The sequence below is a fragment of the Herpailurus yagouaroundi genome, unplaced genomic scaffold (assembly GCF_014898765.1).
Source record: "Herpailurus yagouaroundi ecotype Mexico unplaced genomic scaffold, PumYag 199, whole genome shotgun sequence".
NCBI lineage: Eukaryota > Metazoa > Chordata > Mammalia > Carnivora > Felidae > Herpailurus > Herpailurus yagouaroundi.
Genome location: NW_024412430.1, coordinates 9,025,541 through 9,044,600, shown reverse-complemented (window position 1 = coordinate 9,044,600; position 19,060 = coordinate 9,025,541). Strand labels below are relative to the sequence as shown.

Here is a 19,060-nt window from a genome sequence, read left to right as displayed (position 1 = left end):
TCACTCAACTGAATGTCATTTTTAAACAATCTCTTTAAATCCTCAAAATTTGTTTAAAAAATAGGCACTCAAATATGGTTAGGATAACTAAAAAAAAAATCTGGCTCAGAGTACTTACGCCAGGCACTATTCTAAACATCTTACATGTACTACTCATCTAATACATTTGTTTTAAATGTCTATTTATTTATTTTGAGAAAGAAAGCGCACCACCGAGGAGCAGAGAAAGGGAGAAAGACAATCCCAAGCAAGCTCCACACCATCAATGGGGAAGCTGACACAGGGCTCGATCTCATGACCCATGAGATCATGACCTGAGCCACAATCAAGAGTTGGATACTTGGGCGCCTGGGTGGCTCAGTTGGTGAAGCGTCCGACTTCGGCTCAGGTCATGATCTCATGGCTCGTGAGTCCAAGCCCCGTGTCAGGCTCTGCACTAACAGCTCAGAGCCTGGAGCCTGCTTCGGATTCTGTGTCTCCCTCTGTCTCTGCCCCTCCCTCACTCATGCTCTGTGTGTGTGTCTCTCTCTCTCTCAAAACTAAATAAACATTAAAAAAAAAAAGAGTTGGATGCTCAACCAGCTGAGCACTCAGGCACCACACTCATCTAATGCATTTAATACAACAAATCTGTGTATCTCCCATTATCCTTATTTTGCACCTGAGAAAGGTTAATTAGCTATTATATGGAAAAAACAGGACACTAGAGTTCTGGTTCCGTTATACTAATGTGTCTTTCAAGACAATTGAGAAGCAAGAATTCCAAAGAAATCAATTTTCTGATTTGCAAGGGTGTAACTCGAACTGAGCTGAGTCTGAAAGAATAGAGCACATTAATATTTTCAGGAATTCTTCATGCAGAAGTTCACTACAAATGATTCTTATCTAAGAGAAGCTCGCTCTCTCTCTCTCTCTCTCTCTCACACACACACACACACGTCAGTCCTTTTTATTTTTTATAGTAAGCACTTCTAAGTTTTTGAAAGAGTAAGTTTTAAATGCAACCCTATTCTGTTACTTTGTGAAGGGAAGGGGAGGGGAGGGGAGAAAAGCAAAGCAAAGCAAAGCAAAGCAAAGAAAAGGAGAAAGAAAGGAAGAAAGAAAAGAAATCCTATGCTACTATATAATGTTCTTATTGCAATGACTGTGGATAAATAAGATGTGCTGAATGGTTTCAGAAACATGGTGTTCAACCTCTCCCATTCTGTAATAACTAGAGCATCTCAGAGTCACCTGATTTCACTCAATAGCCTTGTAATTAATTCCCCTCATGTTTTGCCAAAACAATGAATGAGATCCCAGTCATAAGGGTACCCCCAAATTGCTCTAAACTACACCAAACCCATTAAACATAAAATGCCGTCATTAGAGAAGCCATCAATAAGCATTCCCAGGACCCAAACGACCTGCAAATTCATGGGGACAGAAAGGGAATCTAATCAGGAATTGATGCTGATTTTACATGGGCAAAGAACATTCTGAGTCAGTGTGTCTGTCAAAAACACTTGGTTAGCGGGGTTTGATTTCTGAACAAAAGTAATTATTTAGATGAAGCTTAAGCTCCATGACAAAGGAAAGAGAACATGATTCAAGGTGCTATTGAAGACATTACCGCATGTGCCAAACAACAGAACGAGATAATAGAGACATCCTGCTGGAACAAATGAGAGAGTATAACAAAGAGCCCTTTCTGATCCTCTATTAACAAAGAAAAGGCTAAACTAGATATTCTGGAGTGCCAGGCTCACCAGGGCGGGAGGGGAGTCATGAGTATAATCTGCTCTGAAAGGGAGTGGGGATCTTTTGTTTGAGGCTGCAATCAACTGATACTTCATTGTTTCAGGGTGAGAAAGGTTGTTATTACTTAACAGGCTGGAGGGCCCTTTTGTGGGAGATGATGTGTCTCCAGATGTACCCACAGTATAATAACAGGCAGTAAGAGGCTAAATGAAGCCACCAAGCCACTGGGAATAATTTATCTTCAGTCATAAAATGATAGACTCACATGGAAAATTCAGATGGTGTCTGCCATAAACTAAAATGGTCAAGAAATGAAAGTAACTGTGGTTGTGTTTGCCCCATAACTCTTTTGTAAAACTATATACAAAATATTAATTTTTATTATTTTCTTAAGTAAACTCGATGCCCAACATGGGCTTGAACTCATGACTCTGGAGACCAAGGGTTCCATGCTCTACCAAATTAAGTCAGCCAGGCACCCCAAAACTAAATATATTTCTATTCATATATTCTGAGCCCATTAGCTCCACTCTATTGAAAGACATGTAAATGCATAAGCAGCAAATACAATCATTTTCTTCCTAAGAAGTAACCTACTGTTGAAACCATCTTAAAATTACAATGAGGGGCACCTGCCTAGCTCAGTCAGAAGAGCGTGCAACTCTTAACCTCGGGGTCGTGAGTTCAAGCCCATGTTGGGTGTAGACATTACCTAAATAAATAAACTTTTAAAAAATTACAATAAAAAAAATCACTTTATGCAGATTTCCCTTTCAATTTATTATAATTTGTAAAGATACAAGATAAATTTAGGATATCACTTTACATTTATGAGTTTATTTTAGAAGTAGTATTATGAATCAGTTACTTAAAAATATAATTATTGCTAGTTATAGATTTAAACTATTTGTGGGAAAAATTGACATTTCATTCATTCAATAAGCAATAGTGAGATCCTAAGGTCATTAGAGGATTGTGGTAAGAACTACTGAGGATAGAGAAAAGATTTATGGCATCCCCAAAAAACACAATTCCTAAATTCAACTTTAATCACTCACTTGAAGGCAGAGTTAAACTGACTAGGGAAATACAGCTGACCCTTGAAGTGGGGGCACTTATCCCCCGCCATGCAGTCAAAAATCCATGTATGACTTTTGACTCCCCCAAAACGTAACGACTAATAACAGCCTACTGTTGACTAGAAGCCTTATGGATAACCAAATAGTTGATTAACACACATTTTGTATGTAATATATATTATATACTGTATTCTTACAACAAAGTAAACCAGAGAAAAGAAAATGCCATTACGAAAATCCTAAGGAAGACAAAATACGTTGACAGCACTGGACTGTGTTTATGGGGGAAGATCCACATATTAGTGGACCCGAGCAGCACCGTGAGAACAGTGGTCAAGTTCCCAAGCTCTCTGACCAATGGCCGTTTCATCCACGAGATTGTTAGCACAGCCCCTGCAGCATTAGTGAGTCTGGCGTTCTGAGAACAAAGAGGCACCTAACAGAAGAAAGAGGATGAAGAGGTCCCTCTGGGCTTTCACGACTTCAAGGTGAGTATTAGCTGTCATTGTGACGTTCTGAAGACAGACCAATGTTTTTACTTCATACGCTACTAATCTGTTCCCGTTACATGTCGTTTTTAAGACGGCGGTCTTTCTAGTGGAAAGCACACAGTACTATACAGAAGGAACACGTTAGCATTTTATGATGTATTTGAAGAGCTAAATCCCTAAACACAGATAGATAATCCAAAGTGGGGGGAAAAAAAGTCATTCGTATTGAGTTGGGAAATGCACTCCATGCAAGTTTTGAAGCATAACTTTTGGTATTTGAATTATCTCGTATTTATTTACTGGATGACAGCCCAAAAGGCTTAGTAATAATTAATTAATTAAAATGTTAGTATAGGTGCGGCCGAAGCCAGCACTAATTAATTAAAAAGTTAAATCACTAAATATAAATAAATAAATAAACAGATAAATAAATAAATAAATAGATAGATAGATAAATAAATAAATAAATAAAATTAAATAAATAAATAAATAAATAAATAAATAAATAAAATCATGCCATTAAAGATATTCACAGGGAATTTGGGCAAATATTTAAAATAGAACAGTTCATGGTGTCAGACTAGAAGTCTGGTGGGTATCAGGGTTTATATATCATAGCAGTAGCTCAGCTTTGGGAGTATCATTCATCATATTTGTCCACATTGACCAACTGGGAAAAGAAGGTAGAGGAATAAAAATTAAGATTTCTTGGCCTCTTATCCCTTCACTGCTTAGGGAAAAGTTTATAACGAAGGGCTGACTCTTCCCCCTCTTACCTCTAAAATAAGTAATACAAGAAATTACTAAGACTATGAAACTATCAACTTAAAAGATAAAAATGCAAATGCTGAAAAAGGGGGAAGCATTCAAAACCTACCATTTTGGGGGCGCATGGGTGGCTCAGAGCCTGGAGTCTGCTTCAGATTCTGTGTCTCCCTCTCTCTCTCTCTCTCTCTGCCCCTCCCTTGCTCACACTCTGTCTCTCTCAAAAATAAATAAACATTAAAAAATTTTTTAAAATAGAACTACTAATTTTGTCAAAAAAAATTCGCCAAAAAGAAACCTTTAAAACTTCCTGTTTCTTTGAAACAAAATTCTTCTCTTGCATAAAAAGAATGCATAACTTTCAACAGCAACTCAAGGTGGGAGGGGGCCTGTACATTTGATAAGAACACTCAATTACAAGAAGTAATCACAGAAAATAATTTGTTTTGAAATTTTAATAACATTAAAGGAGATCAGGTTGGTAAGGGTTTCTTGGGCCTATAAAAATAAAAGAGCATGGGGCACCTGGGTGGCTTAGTCAGATGACTGTCAGACTCTTGACTTCGGCTCAGGTCCTGGTCTCCTGGTTCTGTAATTTCAAGCCCTGCGTCAATGCTGCTAGCACAGAGTCCGCTTGGGATTCTCTGTCTCCTTCTCTCTCTGCCCCTCCCCACTCGTGCACTCTCTCTCTCAAAAATAAATATTAAGAAAAAGAGAGAGAGCATGATTTTAAGAAAACTGAGATATTCTCATTTAAAGTCAGCAAACACTGTGCTATCCCATCCAAGAAACCCTTCCATCTCAGGATTCTGCAAGAAGTTCTGTCTGTTCTGCCCTGTACTCTGTGTAAAACTCTTGTTAGGGTGCTCCTGGCTGGCTGAGTCGGTAGAATGTAAGACTCTTGATCTCAGGGTCATGAGTTCGAGCCCCACATTGGGTGTGGAGATTACTAAAAAATAAATAAATAGATAGATAAATCTCTTGTTGGATCATCTTGCTCTCTGCCTTATGTTCCAGTTAACGTGTAGACTTGTCTGTCCTTCAGTCAACTATAATAAGCCTCTTGAGAACAGGGACTATGTCTTACTCATCTTCGTATTCTCACAGGATCTTACACATAGTAGGTACTCACTAGGGGCTTGTGGAACTTTGATCAATATCCCTCTATAGATCACACATACACATATACACAGACTGGAATTTCCCACTTAATCTTTCTTTAACATCCTTGAGGCTCTGGGAAATTTGTCTAATCTATCTGTATCTATTGCCCCGATTTAGGAAAAACTGAGAATGTTTACAACTTCAAGCAAAAAGGTCAAAGCATTAATTTTTACAAAATGCAGTCCTAGTGTGCAATCTAGCAGGTGACTAAAGGTATAATTACCAGCTGCAAACAGGAATTCTAAAGATAAAGAGCAGCACCCTAGACAAGCCCAACCTTTCACAATATTTTGTAATAGTTTTAGCAATACAGCATGAAATGCAGTAGGCACACAGGAAAAAAGAAAGTGCTTCATTCCGCTTTATGTTGTTATGCTGACGGCCAATAAATGCTGTGATCTGGGTCACTTGGCTGGCTCAGGCAGTAGAGCATGTGACTTTTGATCTCTGGGTTATGAGTTTGTGCCCCAGGGTGGTGAGTTCAAGCCCTACGTTGGACACAGAGCTTAATTTGGAAGAAAAAAAAAAAGGCAGGGCGGGGGGCCGGGAGGGAATATCGAAAAATTTTTGAAAAAAAAAATGTATTGAAGGAGTCTTCTCAATACAGACATAGCAGCAGTAATTCAAAATTAATAAGAGCTCTTTAAAAGGACAGAGTTTTGGGGCGCCTGGGTGGCACAGTCGGTTAAGCGTCCGACTTCAGCCAGGTCACGATCTCGCGGTCCAGGAGTTCGAGCCCCGCGTCAGGCTCTGGGCTGATGGCTCAGAGCCTGGAGCCTGTTTCCGATTCTGTGTCTCCCTCTCTCTCTGCCCCTCCCCCGTTCATGCTCTGTCTCTCTCTGTCCCAAAAATAAATAAACGTTGGAAAAAATAAATAAATAAAAAAATAAAAGGACAGAGTTTTGAGGTGCCTGGGTGGCTCAGTCAGTTGAGGTCTGACTTCGGCTCAGGTCATGATCTCACAGCTCGTGAGTTCGAGCCCCGCGTCGGGGTCTGTGGCTGACAGCTCGCAGCCTGGAGCCTGCTTCTGCTTCTGTGTCTCCCTCTCTCTCTGCCCCTAACCCACTCTTATTCTGTCTCTGTTTCTCTCAAAAGTAAATAAACATTAAAAAAAAAATTTTTAAAAGGACCGAGTTTTCACGTGCTTTCTGCTGCGGAGACATTAACACAGAAGACAAAAACTGCTTCCTACACACGCTTATCACTTACATGGTGCTTGAGGGCACTTGGTGCCAGAAGCTGTATATTCAGTCCCCCCAATCGCCCAGCCCCTCCAACCCCGTGGGGAGGGGCTCTCATAGCCCATGCTATGCCCTGCATACTGACCCCATCATAGTGAACACTTAATGAAAACTCACTGCTTTTGATTCATTTAACCCTTTTTAAATCCCGCCTGCACTTGTTTCGAGAACTTATTTTTGAATGGAAAATTTAGGCTTACAGGAATAGTCAAGAAGCTGGCATGATCTCAAGCTTATTCTTCTTTGATCAAGGACATAATTTTGGAAACAGTGTCCAATCTAAAGGTCACTTCGGCAAGTTACGGTCTTCGTTTTCTAAGGGTTTCGGTACAACCGGCCAAACTCTGGCCGAGGAAACTTCCTTTTATTAAGATCTTGGTAGCTCTTCATAACACACTCACTGGTATGCTTAAGTCACAATAAAAAGTAAACCATGCCAGGAACGAGTGGTCATTTGTGAATTACCTTGAAAATAAATGATAGATGTTTATAATTATTAGTAATTATGACCTAGTTAAAATTTTAACCAGCTCCTAACGGCTTTGAACTTCCAATTAATGGTTTCAACTTCCAATCTCTCATGTTTAGGAAAAAGGTAACACAGAATAACATCAAGGAACCAGGTTTAGGGTTTGGGAGGGCGGTCGGGGGTTTCTTTAGTTTTGTGGTAGATTCGGACTATGTCTACAGTTGCTAAACAATGAGCTCAATACTTCAATCATATAAAACTGTTCAGTAAGAAATAAACTTAGCACAACTGGCTTGTAGCTCCTTTAGTTTCTCAAGCTGTCAAATAAATACTTAAGTCTGATCCATATGTTTGTGAAGATTGTGTATTTAAACAGATATTATAAAGATTTTCAAAAAACGATGGTTGAAAAAGCTTCTGGGGGGAAAAAATCCTTCTACAGACAGTTACCAGGAATATTTTTTAGTGCATATCGTATTCCCAGAGCACACAGGATAAAGTACATTTTTAAACAATGCTCCCCGCGAAAGAATTCAATATAAATGCTAGGTCTATACATAGAGCTGTTTGGGAGAAAACAGACAGATGGTGGGGAAAGATTAAGTTCACTTTCCCTCAGAGATCTGCCTCATTTGTGTAAGCATACTCCCAGAGAATCCAATACCCAGAGACCTCCAAACGGGACGGTGCCTTCACACAAGACACATTCACACAAAAGGGTAGCCTTTTTGGCTTTTCTTTCAACTCTCCAAACCAAGACAAGTCACTATCACCTGCAAATGTCTGGTATGTTCCCAAGGAATAAGACACTTTGCACAGTTAGTTTCTTTACATTAACTCTGGTTCACTTTTACTAAGCTGATCATACCCAGGCCAATGTTCCCAGGAAGAGGGGAAGAATTGGCCCTTCATTATAAACCTTTCCCTAAGCAGTGAAGGGATAAGAGGCCAAGAAATCTTAATTTTTATCCCTCTACCTTCTTTTTCCAGTTGGTCAATTTAGACAAATATGATGAATGATACTCCCAAAGCTGAGCTACTACTATTACATATAGACCCCGATTTTTCTAGTGTGGCATCAAGAAGTGTTCACATTATCTCCTCCCTCACAAGGAAATCACTCTCCCAGTACAGACTAACTCTATTAAAATATAATACTTGGAGGGGCACCTGGGTGGCTCAATCGGTTGAGCGTCCGACTTCAGCTCAGGTCATGATCTCGCGGTCCGTGGGTTCGAGCCCCGCGTCGGGCTCTGTACTGACAGCTCAGAGCCGGGAGCCTGCTTTGGATTCTGTGTCTCCCTCTCTCTCTGCCCCTCCCCCGCTCATGCTCTGTCTCTCTCTGTCAAAAATAAATAAACATTAAAAAAATATATAATACAGGGGAGCCTGGGTAGCTCAGTAGGTTAAGCATCTGACTTCAGCTTAGGTCATGATCTCCGGTTCGTGAGTTCCAGCCCTGAGTCAGGCTCTGTGCTGACAGGTCAGAGCCCCGAGCCTGCTTCAGATTCTATATCACCCTCTCTCTCTCTGTCACTCTCTCTCTCAAAAATAAGTAAAAATAAAAATGTTTTTTAATATAATACAGAGAAATAAAGAATCTTTTAGGGGCTCCTGGGTGGCTCAGTTGGTTGGGCGTCCAGCTTTGGCTCAGGTCATGATTTCATGGTCCATGAGTTTGAGCCCCGCATCAGGCTCTGTGCTGACAGCTCAGAGCCTGGAGCCTGCTTTGGATTCTGTGTCCTCCCTCCCCCCCGCCCCACCACCTCTCTGCCCCTCCCCCACTCATGCTCTGTCTCTCTCTCAGAAATAAACATTAAAAAAAATTTTTTTTAAATGAATATCTTAAAATTATAAATCTCCTCAAAAGACTACATTGACTAAAAATTATTTTTGGTCACTAAATATTGAGTCAGAATAAGTATTCTTTAAAGCAAAAAGAGGAGATACCAAGTAAAATGCGTGCATTTTTAATAACTGTGCACTTCTGGTGACTGTATAGTTTGAAATCCTATTTTTTTATCAAGTTTTATAAAAATGCAAAAAAATAAAAGCTAGGAGACATTTGTATCTGCTTAGAAATTCACTTTTCAGGAAAAAAAAAAAGAAATTCACTTTTCAGTTAAGCTCTGCTCTCTTTGCTGGAATACTACAGTCAGGGAATAGTTGACCCCTAGAAAACAAAAATTAACCAAAATACAAAGAGGTGGCTTATGTTAAAAACAACAAAACAATAAATACTGAGTTTATGGGCCTGCATGGAGGAAATTCAGATCAGCAAGCCAGCTACAATTTCACTAAAGTGGAGAAATCCTCGGCAAATTACACTGGACTCTCCTGTTAAATATAGATCCCTGAAAACAAAGAGTCTTATTTACGATATCTAACGCCCAAAAGCGAACCAAGTGAACACTTTCGCGTCTTAAAGTTATAGAGGTGACCTTTAAGACATATCTTTAATTATATTCTTATAGTCCTCCCATTTACGCAAGATACAGGAGGCAGATGTCTGATTTTCCTGACACCACACACGCTCGTTAATCCCGTCTTTTCCAAATCTGTTAAGCATCTCCATGAAAAGCAAGGCTTGACCCCAAAGCCAAGATGGCTGACAGAGTGAAAAGGCTAAAGGACATTACCGTGGGCAACAAAAGGGAAGCAAAAGAGAAAAGAGAGACCTTCGGACCAACAGGGGAGAAAGGCTGATAGTGAAGAAGTATCTCACACTCCTTCCCCCGTCGAAAATAAATCTTAAAAGAGCAAAGTATGTAGGCCCTGGGTGGAAGGGAAGAACTAAGGGTAAACACAACAGGAGAAAGAACAAGGCTTCCACTTGGGAAGCTGGAGAAAGGAGAGGGTCAGTTTACCTCCCAGTCCTCTGCTCTTCACGTCTGTTTCTTTTTCCTGATGATTAGTCCTCAGATTCCTTTTTCTCCTTAATCCTTTCTGTTGAAAACCTGCCCCCTTTCTCCCCTCCTTCCCAATGCTCCTTGGACCACCCCCCTTCGCCCTTGTTCCCCACAGGCTGGGAGGACACAGCAGAGGCTTCCACCCTGCTGACAGTGACGGATGGCTGCCAGAGGCACACAATGGCAGATGAAGGCGTGTCATCAGCCTTGCAGCTGGCCTTCGAAAGAAAGAAAGAACCGAAGCCAACGTCTGACCTGAGGGAGGCTGATTTAATTAAGGTTACGGCAAAGGGCAGAACTGTCTGCAGGCTGCATTCTCCGCGAGCGCTGGGGACAAAGCTTGAAAATACTTCTCAGGAAGAAAGAGCCAAGAAAGTTATGTTGGCTTAAATGTTGAAAGGGAGGAAAAAAGTAAAGGCAACAGAGATAGGTTTGATAAACAAGCACAGATACACCAAAAGTCCATGATCCCCTGATACACAGACATCAAGATACAGGGACCATAGGAAGCATATAACGGGTATGTTTGGACATGCCTTTCAAACTACGAAATATCCCAGATGAATAATGAGATGCCCAGAGTGAAGTGATCTGGGGCCCCTCAATCCAGCATCAAAGCAAAGTTCCTACCAACGGCAGGACCAGGACCAGAATCCAAATGTCCTGTTTCTTTCACCGACGACCTCGAGCCTATTTTTAATACAATTTTCCCCACTGAGAGTAAAGGCTTGCCCAAGAGGAAAAACATTCAGGCTTGAGCATCTCTTATGAGACAAGGACTCTGCTAGATGACAGGCACCCAGTGGTGCACAAACAAACAAATTCTCTACCTTCAACGAGCTCAGAGCTCAGTGTTGGGGTGGAGGGTGTCAGGAGATGAGCCAAGTAAAGAAGTCATTACAATGCACGTGAAGCAGACACTGGGCTGGGGGGTTCTAAAGAGGTGATCGCCTGAGTTTATTAGATCTCAATGAATGGAATAGAGGTATATATTTTTTTTTAATTTTTTTTTCAACGTTTATTTATTTTTGGGACAGAGAGAGGCAGAGCATGAACGGGGGAGGGGCAGAGAGAGAGGGAGACACAGAATCGGAAACAGGCTCCAGGCTCTGAGCCATCAGCCCAGAGCCCGACGTGGGGCTCGAACTCACGGACCGCGAGATCGTGACCTGGCTGAAGTCGGACGCTTAACCGACTGCGCCACCCAGGCGCCCCATAGAGGTATATTTTTAAAAGCCCTGGCGAACTGACTTACCCAGATGCGTATCACCAGACTACTACTAATAGCTTCTTTTTGTATGTGCAAAGTGAAACCTACCACTGAACTCTGCCACTGAAATGACAACACACTGTCCAACAATGACCACTATGTGGGGGAACCAACAGAAGCCTTTCGTAGTGTCTGGAAGGCTTGCAGGCAGAGTGTTACCTGCAGATGAGTGCCCGGCCGAAATAAAAACAGTCACAGTGCCCGGTCTCCCGGGGCATGTGAAATCTAGGCCTGCCAAAGGGACCATATCACACCTCCTCCAGTCTCGATGTTCATCAAAACTCAACGGTGCCAGAGCGTCAGCAAGGAGGACCAGTGAATGAGCCATTACTCAGCACCAGAGCAGTGTTTGGACTTTGCACAGCAGAGCAGGGACAGAATACAGCCAGCAGCAGTGGGACAGGCAAACAGAGGCCACGTGATCAACTCAACGGCTGCAAACACAAGCAGGGAGCAAGAAGAAACACTTTAAGGTTAAAGCCAAGCTCAGACCACATGGTAAGTAGGCAGCAGGGGGGAAAGTTATCCGTGAGCTGACAATGTACAATGTACATTGTGACAATGTACAATGTACAATGTGACAATGTACAATGTGAAGCACGACCATGTGGAGAGGACAGGCAGTATCTAAATCAGTCCAAGCACTTGGGAAAGCAGCTATTAACATTAATCAAAAGACATTATTTGGGGCGCCTGGGTGGCGCACTCGGTTAAGCGTCCCACTTCAGCCAGGTCACGATCTCGCGGTCCGTGAGTTCGAGCCCCGCGTCGGGCTCTGGGCTGATGGCTCAGAGCCTGGAGCCTGTTTCCGATTCTGTGTCTCCCTCTCTCTCTGCCCCTCCCCCGTTCATGCTCTGTCTCTCTCTGTCCCAAAAATAAATAAACATTGAAAAAAAATTAAAAAAAAAAAAAAGACATTATTAACATGCGGAAAAGACGATTCATCTTCCATTTGGCCTTTCCAGCTATACCTTCACGCACACCCTACTTGCTCCCAACTGCTAGCTTCTCAACATCACTAGCCTTTCGTTTCTATCTCAGCATGTCCTCGGGGGGCTGGCGAATGACTGTCACCAAGTGCCCACTGAACAATTAAAGGTGTCTTTTGCACTAATGAAATATATTTTTTTAAATCCTCATATGAAGTTGATTTTATAGAGGTGGCGCTGGTGATATGAATAAACAATAAGAAGTGTGTTTTTTTACCACAATAAAAAAAAAAGACTCATTTTCCTCATTCCTTCTGAAACAGGAATCAGGCATTTGTCCTTGTGCTAAACTTAATCTTTCCACTCCCTAAAATGTTAATAATTAATTTTCCAACCCCAACCCCACTGTATGTGAAAAAAAACGACTCATTCTGGAGGAAAGTGAGTCACTGTTAGTGAGGGCCACTGTAACAACAGAAAGTTGGCCGTCTCCAAATACAAGCCAATAATTGGGCAAGAGCCCTCAAATCAATAACAACTTCTTACTCTTTGGACAGACTTCATAACTAGACGTGACCAAGACATCTGGCTTGTGGTGGATGTTCATGTGTTTTAAGATACTTACATCAAATTCAGAGTCAATGGGGACAATTCTTTTTCCTCGGTGGCTCAGTATGGATCGTCTTAAATTGCAATCCTTTTGGGCAAAAACGTTCCAATCACACTTCTATGCAGTGTTAACACCATTTTAAAAACTTTATTAAAGCTAAGACTGCTACAAGATCCCTGAGGCAAACTTTTCATAATATAAAATCCCCAAATGTTGCCAAATTTTTCCTTATTGTCCAAACTGAGATGGAGCCCTCATAAAATAAATATAAAAGGTGTATCACTTGTTACAACGTAATGAAAATAAGTGTCATGTTACAAATCTGGCTACAAGGTTAGACTAATAATAACAATTTCAATGCAGATTTGCCTAACAGATCAAAGGACGGATTTTGGTGGGAGACAACAATTTCGTGTTTTTTAAGTCATACACAACGTCCCAGTCTGGGCCATTTTTTTTTTTTTTAAAGAGACATTTTAGTAAAGACCCTATGCTTCATTCGTCTTTGCACTGCTCACAGCAACCAGCACAGAGCCTTGCACATCTTAGGAATGCAATAAAATATTTGCTGAACATAGTTCCTGACAACCAACATTAATGACTTCCCAAAGCAAACACAGGGAAAACAAAAGAACATGCCAACATATTTCTAATATACTTTTAACCTATGATTCACAACACAAATCTGAATAATGTTTCCAGGAACTTACTTCTTTTCAAAAATGTGCACTTCTACAATATTTTAAATTTGTGTACTATTAATGGAAAATGCAAGTAAAGCTAACATTATGGTTACATTTAGTTCCCTATTTGCCAGAAATGTATTACAAGTCACATCACCCCCACTGTGTGCATCATGTCATGTGTAGGTCCTCCCAAACAAAAAAGGTAGAGTATCTGCTTTAAAGCTGGGTGCAATGGGTTTCTCAGCCCAAATGCAAATCATTTCACCATTAAAACATTAAAATAACCAAATTGCTAACAAAACCAAACAGGAACTAATTAGAGTACATTAGAGGGGGGAAAAAAATGCTGACCGGAAATAGGGACAAAGGGGTTCTTGTCCCTTGCTCAGCCATTAATTTACTATATGACCTTACCTAATTAGTTAGCCTCTCTGAGTCTCAATTTCCTCATTTTAATATTATTTTTAAGGCCCTTTCAAACTACAGGCTAAGATTCAATATGTCCTGAAAATTGATTTACATTTGTACTGCTTCCCGCCCCAAGAAAATCACACTGAACTGATAGTTTGAAACATGTGAGTATGGATTTCTATCAAAGGCAATTTATTACACTGTCAGATGAGCTTAAGTTCATTTCAAGTGGGGAGTAAGGCAAGTACATTAAAGCAAGACGTGCTTACAGATTCAAGTTTCACCCAGACAGCGACTGTTTTGACTGTGAGAACAGCCTTTTCTTTAACAGCATCGTTGAAAATTACACCTCTTTATACATGGAGAAAACTAGTAAGGGTCATTTTCAGGATCTCGAAGATGCACATGCGCGGCTTTTCCTTCCTTTTCCATATTCATCTTGTTAGGATAGAGGAAAGCAGAGGGGTTAGCTTGCCTTGGGAGATGGGGGAGGAACACGGCAGTTACAGAACAGCCCCAGACAAGCCCCTCTCAATCGAGGTGCTGTATGCACCAGCCCGTCCTTCTAATTAGTGCTCACCACCTGAATGCAATGAGAAGATTTCCTGTGGCTGGCATGGGAAGCTGCCTGGACAAGTTGAGGAATGCCATATGACAATAACCAGCATAAAGTCTGAAGAATTGCACTCAAGATGGGATTCGGAACACTCTGGAAAGGGTCAACAAAATAGAAATCTGTCACTGGAGCCAGCCGGACAGAGTTATGATTTGGATCTCTTCATTGCTCTAAAAAGAAAATATTTTTGTTTGTTTGTTTTAAAGCTTTTTGTCTTTTGTTTTTTGGTTGTTTTGTTTTGGGGGTTTTTGTTTGTTTGTGTGTTTGTTCTTGAGAAAGACAGAGAGAGAGGGAGGGGCAGAGAGAACAGAAGAGAGAATCCCAAGTAGGCTCTGTGCTGTCTCAGTAGAGCCCGATGAGGAACTCAATCCCACGAACGTGGTATCATGACCTGAGCCGAAATCAAGAGCTGAACGCTCAACCAACTTTTGGCTTTCCCTAAAAAGAACATACTTTGAAAGTACCTTGCGAGAGCAAACAGCACTAGCTTGTATGGAACTTTAGTATATGCACAGCAAATTAAATTAAAGTTAAATCTGAAAGAATTCAATAAAATATGATTAAACTCATTCTACAGATGAACAAAGTGTGAAGAACTGGGGGATTTGGGCAGCACCAAAGGGTTAGCAAATGTCAGAGCTTCGCTTCAGACTGAACTCTGACTTCAAGTACTCCCATCTTTACATTTCAAAATGGTACCACTGACACCAGTGTTCTGTCCCTACTATTTCTGCCTGAATTTTGAAAATTTTAGTTTTCACCAAATTGCTTCCTTCCACCCACTGCTCCCAATCTGGTCCTCCTCTGGATTCTTAAAGGATTCTATGCATAATGCTCCCCACACTTACACACTTCCTGCACCTGTTTCCTTTCCTCTCAGCCTAGGCTCTTTCCTTTCAACGCAGAGACTGGCTCGTCTTTCTTTACAGATGGAAGCCACACACAGGTGATCTTGGCTCCCTTGGACTTCCCAAGCTTTAACCACTCCATCCACCTCCCTCTGCCTGACAAGGTGGGCACTCGGACTGTTTCCAGAGGGCCTGACACGAAATGGGTGAACAAGAATTGTTAGTTGAATGCATGGTGGGTGGGTGATGCAATACTCCTCTTTTACAGCACTTTACAAGGTACACGTTTACATATGGTATCCCATGTGAGTCTAAGACTGTGTATTTGATAATAATCCTCTAAATGCTCTCTTTCTGCACTGTGGTTCATCGTATCATCATTTGCAATTTCAGAACCCTGCCCAGAGGGACAGAGCTGGTAAACAGTAGCCTTTCAACTTCGGAAATGGCCCACAACTACTTTACTTTCCAGTTGGTCTTCTCACCATTCCCAAGAGAGCTTGGAAACAAGCTAGATGAGGTCTGTTGGAACAGGAATGAGGTGCCGTCCCCTGGTTTCCTGCCATGAAATCTGAGACTCCTGAAAATCTGCAGGTTACAGGTTACATCAACAAAGGAGACTTTACTCAAACAATTCCGCCGTGACAAAAGAAATCTAAACAAGCAAGGGGTAAGGGTTTACTGATTCCACCTCCCTGTCCACACAGCCCGTGGCTTCTGTCACTGGCTGTTGAAGCAGAACAGGTAGGTGATGATTCAAAATTCACTTCTAACCTTAATTTTCTGAGTCTGTAAACACACATTCATCAGATAAACCAGCTTCACGAAGATTGAATTGAAAGCCAAAAGCAGACTTCCACCCACACAGACTCTGACCCTGCAGTGCAGGTTCACAGAAAGCTGACGGGAGGAACTTTAGTGTCGAGAATACACCACCACAAGGTACTACCCAGTGTTGACTAAGCAGGAGGGCTAGTCCACTGTCTTCTCCTTTGCCCAGAAAGGCAAACCCCAAAGAGCCCTTTGAATAGCTAATCAAAGGCACACAACTAGAGCACGATGCCCAGACCAATTTTGAAAATAGCAAGCTTCCTTCAAGGGTCAAAGATTAATAGCTCCATTTTTGCCAAACCAAAGAACCATAAGGCTAACTACATGCGTTTCTAACACACCCGTTTCCAACAGGTATGTCTGGCTGCCCTGAGGCTTGAGGCCTCCCTCAGCTCAGGTGAAACTTCCTTCCATCCCATTTCCTCTAAATTCTTATTTTGCTCCTGAAAACATCTGCACACCCTGCAATTATGCAACAGGGCATCGCATGGTTGAAATGAAACCAGGAGAGTGGACACAAGCCGGTGAGGGGCTCCTGTGTGGAATGAAAGTTCTTAAAATTATTAAGCACTCCATCCTTAACCCCAACTCCTGATGAAAGGAGACATATATCAAAGTCTGTTTTCCTAACCTTACACAGAGAATTTAAGTGAGTGGTTTCCGCTCAACAGCGAGGTCTGGAGACAACCCTCAGCAGAGAGCATCCAGGGACATCAGGACCTCGGTTTTATTGCAAAGGATGTAGAAGCTGGCACTAACTACTGAATTCTGGGATCCTCACAGAGCAGGACGCCCCTCCTTTGCCAAGACCTCGCAACTCTGCAGAGGAAAGCTGGGCGTGGGGTCCAGGGCTTAGGCTATATTCTCCAGCTGTAAAGAAAGCTGCAAGCGATTTTTAAAGCCTCCCCTGACTTGAACTAACACAAAGCGGGGTAAGGGGTGTGGGGTGCACCAACCCAGGGGAACAGTAAAGAGACAAAGGTCACCCCAAACGCGTCCGCGCGCGCGCTAAAGCCCAGACTCTGCAATGCACATTCTATCAACCTTTCACCGTGGTCAGCTTCCTGTGGGGTTTATCCCCCACCCCCACCCTCTCCGGAAAGTTTGCGGCTGTTCACACCGACTTTCAAAGGTCCATTGTTTGCTCCCCCGTAAACGTAATGAAAAGAGAGACGGAAAGAAAGAAAATCTAGACGTGGTTCCCAGACCCTTTCTTACGGAGAGGATTTACTCCGGGGGAGTCCGGTTACTCCCGAACCCGAGAGGAGGGAGCCCGGGAGAGGCGGTGCGAGGGGGGAGGGCGGGAGGGTGCTTCGGGGGGCGGGAGGATGTTTTCCATTTCGGCAGCAGCAGATGCCTAAATGCCAGGCCGCCGGGAGCCGCGGTGGTGCGCGGGGCCGCCGTCGGCGACCTCGCGGTGGCCCCAGCAGGCAGCTGGGGAGGCGGGGCGGGGGGCGGGGGACCCTTTGCTTCTTACCTTCCCCTCCCCCGCTTAGCGTCGGCTACTTCAGGTGCCTACACCGCGGTCCAAAGAGACGGAGCCGAGCTCCTAGCGTCCCCGGGTCCGGATCTTCTCTCCATGGCCAGAGAGCCCGGGGAGCCCCGCGCCCGCGCCCGCCGCCGCCGCTGCTTTTATGCAACTGGCAGCCGCAGCCTCAGCCTGGAGGTGAAACACTCTCCTCCCGGGAATGACGCGCACTTCCCTCCGCCTCCGCCTCCTCCTCCTCCAGCCCCGACACTCGGGGGCAGGGGCCTCGGCTCGCTCGCTCGCTCCCGGAGCAGCCGCTCGGCTTTCTCCGCTCCTTCTCCGCGGGGAGGAAGAGAAGCTCGGCCCTGGCGGCGCGGCCCGGAGCGTCCCCGCGACGACGGGAGGAGGCGGCGGCAGCGCGGGGCAGAGCGGGGTCCCGGGAGTCGCGCTTGTCCCTGGTCGGCGGGCGCCGCGGCTCGCGAGGGTCGCGCTCAGCCTCCGCCGGCCAGACAAGCCGCCCGGCTCTGCTGGGCCGAGGGCTGCGGATTGGGCGGGCGGGCGGGCGGACGGGACGCAGGAGGCGGGGGCAGAGGAGGGGCCTGCGGCCGGAGGAGGCGGTGGCCGCGCTGGGCTCCTCCCGCCGCCCGGCTCCGCGGGAGCTCGGGACCCGGCGCTGAGCGCGTCCGGCCGCGGCTGCAAGCTCCTGCTGGGCTCGGCGGACCCTGAGCCGGCGCCCCCGCCACCTCGCGGCTGAGCCCGACCGCGAGCCCCTCTCACCCGCGGCTGGACCTGACAATGGGCTCCCCTCCCCCCCCCCCCCCCCCCCCCGCCCCCGGCGGAACCTGCTCGCGCATCTGGTCCTGGCCGAGCCTGACACTGCGCCCCCATCACTCCGCGGCTAAGCTGGACACTGCACCCCCATCGCCTCCCGGCTGAGCCCTGGCTGCGCCCCAACACCCCTCGGCTGAGCTGGACTCCGAGCGCCCTCATCGCTCCCGGCTGAGCCACAATCGGAACCTCATCATCCCCAAAGGGACTTCCAGAACTCCCGAAAATTTTCTGCGCGTTCCGCCGGCGCAGCGCGGCCGCCCCCACCTGGCCAGCCACGCGCGCCGGGTTCTTAGCCCTTTCCGCAGACACCGCCCGCTCTCTGCCTCAAGACAGCTCCTCGGGCAGCTCGGAGCGGCCGGGGCAACCGGCTCTCCAGCCAGAATAAATAGAACGACGTTTCCCCACGCCCCCTGCCCGCGCCACACTGGAGTGGCTGCGGCTTGCGGGAGTGGCGCTCTGCAAGCCACTCCCCGGCCCACCCCAACGCCCCTGGACCTCTCTATGTATGGACTCCTGCTCCGGAGCTGGAGGAGCTCCAGCTGCCACCTCCCCGCCCCTCGCTGGAGCTGCTCCCACCGAGCACAAGTCTGGTCTCCGGCGGAGGGCGCCGCCGGGGCTTGGTCAGTCAGACCCACGAGGTCCCCGGCTGGTGACAGCAGCGGCCCTGCCCAATCCAGGCAGTCGTCATCCTCTGTTTAATTC

At 44.8% G+C, this 19,060-nt stretch overlaps 1 protein-coding gene across 3 annotated transcripts in view; it reads right to left on the bottom strand.

Annotated features, from left to right (window-relative positions):
* Positions 1–18,785, bottom strand: part of CEMIP2 (cell migration inducing hyaluronidase 2) — an 87,623-nt gene extending 68,838 nt beyond the window's left edge. The window contains exon 1 of one of the 3 annotated variants that reach the window (XM_040449359.1): positions 18,623–18,785. The gene's annotated coding sequence lies outside the window, so the exon portion shown is untranslated. Of the gene's footprint in view, positions 1–9,816; positions 9,913–17,536; positions 17,819–18,622 lie in introns of those variants that run through there. The other 2 variants (XM_040449358.1, XM_040449360.1) reach the window with 2 other exon arrangements.
* Between the last annotated feature and the right edge of the window lie 275 nt (positions 18,786–19,060).